The sequence below is a fragment of the Crocodylus porosus genome, unplaced genomic scaffold, assembly GCF_001723895.1.
Source record: "Crocodylus porosus isolate Cpor-Errol unplaced genomic scaffold, CroPor_comp1, whole genome shotgun sequence".
NCBI classification, from domain to species: domain Eukaryota; kingdom Metazoa; phylum Chordata; order Crocodylia; family Crocodylidae; genus Crocodylus; species Crocodylus porosus.
In genome coordinates, this window is record NW_017728920.1 from 16,160,172 (window position 1) to 16,161,695 (window position 1,524).

The window sequence follows — 1,524 nt, forward strand, 5'->3', positions numbered from 1 at the left end:
GGATAGAAGTGAGGCTGACTGGCCAGTAGTTGCCAGGCTCTTCCTTCCTCCCCTTCTTGAAAATAGGGACCACATTGGCCCTTTTCCAGTCCTCAGGGACTTGGCCCGAGCACCAGGAGTCCTCGAACAGCTGTGCCAATGGCTCCACAGTGACGCCAGCCAATTCCCTCAGCACCCGTTAATGAAGGTCACCCAGGCCCGCTGACTTGGACACATCTAAGCCTTCCAGGTAACCCTTAACTACATTGGAACTAACAGCTGGGGGACTCGCATCCTTCCTGGGCCTCTCTATGCTGTCACCCGAGAGCACCCTATTGTCAGCAGACAGGAACACGGAGGCAAAGAACTTGTTGAAGAGTTCTGCCTTCTCTCGCGCATCCATCAGGTGAATATATTTCTTGCTGGGGTCACTTGATCCCAGCTGACTTCCTGCCTATGGCAGGGCGGCTGGACATGATGATCTCATGAGGTCCCTGTCAGCCCCTAATGTCTATGAAAGCTGAAATGTTGTCAATATAGGCTCAAGAGATCACAAGTATAGAGCCACAGCCCCTGCTATAGAAGAAGGCAAAAACCACTACAGTTAGTTTGAATCTAACCATGGGGGTAAAATTCCTTCCTGATTCCAAACATGGAGAGAGGTGGAGGCCATCCCTTTCCAGCAGCTCGCTGCCTCTCTCACCAAAGAGTGGACTGTGGTCATGGAAGCCAAAGCCTCCCTGATGACACCAGTGCTGCAGTCTTTGGTTCACTACCTGGATCCTCCTCTCCCTCCTCAGCCCAAAGCCCAAGACTGGGAGGATCAAAGAGAACACCACCTGTGTCCCCAGACTCTTTAGCCCCACTCCCAATCCCTGTAGCACCTCATGAGCTGGCTGGGAGTGCTCCGAGCTGTGTCATTGGTGCCCACATGGAGATGGCTCCTGCAGGGCTAGGGAGAGACATTTGAAAAGACTGAGCCTGAATTGATTCAATTTTTGCAGGTTAGTCTAACCTGGACAGTTTATAACCATATAGACCTCTTCGCATGCCGACAGTGGCTCAGGCTAGAAGCCATAGGTCACTAGAGAAGCCCTCCCTTCCCTTTCTTAGTGCTGAGCTGAGTGGAGCATGGCCAGGCCCCACCAGAATGCTCTGATTAGGGAGCTGTTCCCTCACTCCTGAGCAGCCCAGCAGGAAACTGATGACACAGTGTTTATCACCCCTAACTCAGTATTTGTCACCCCATTAAGAAAACAGCAGAGGGACATTACCAGCTACCTGTTGATTCTGCCTTTGTCTTGTCTACCACAGCACAGACTGTAGCCAGCATATGGTCTGCTAGCTAATCCTGTGTGTCTGTGTGAAGCACAGGGGATGGCAGAATCCCTGCTTAAAGGGGTGGGGGTGGATGGGGGGAGCAGAAGCCAGTGTCTGCTGGAGCTGCAGCCAGGGAGCAGAGGGGAGGGGCCAACTCTGCTGTGGAACAGACAGCCCTACCCAGAGAGCATAGTGGGATTCTGGGGGACTCTTAAACCAGCAAGG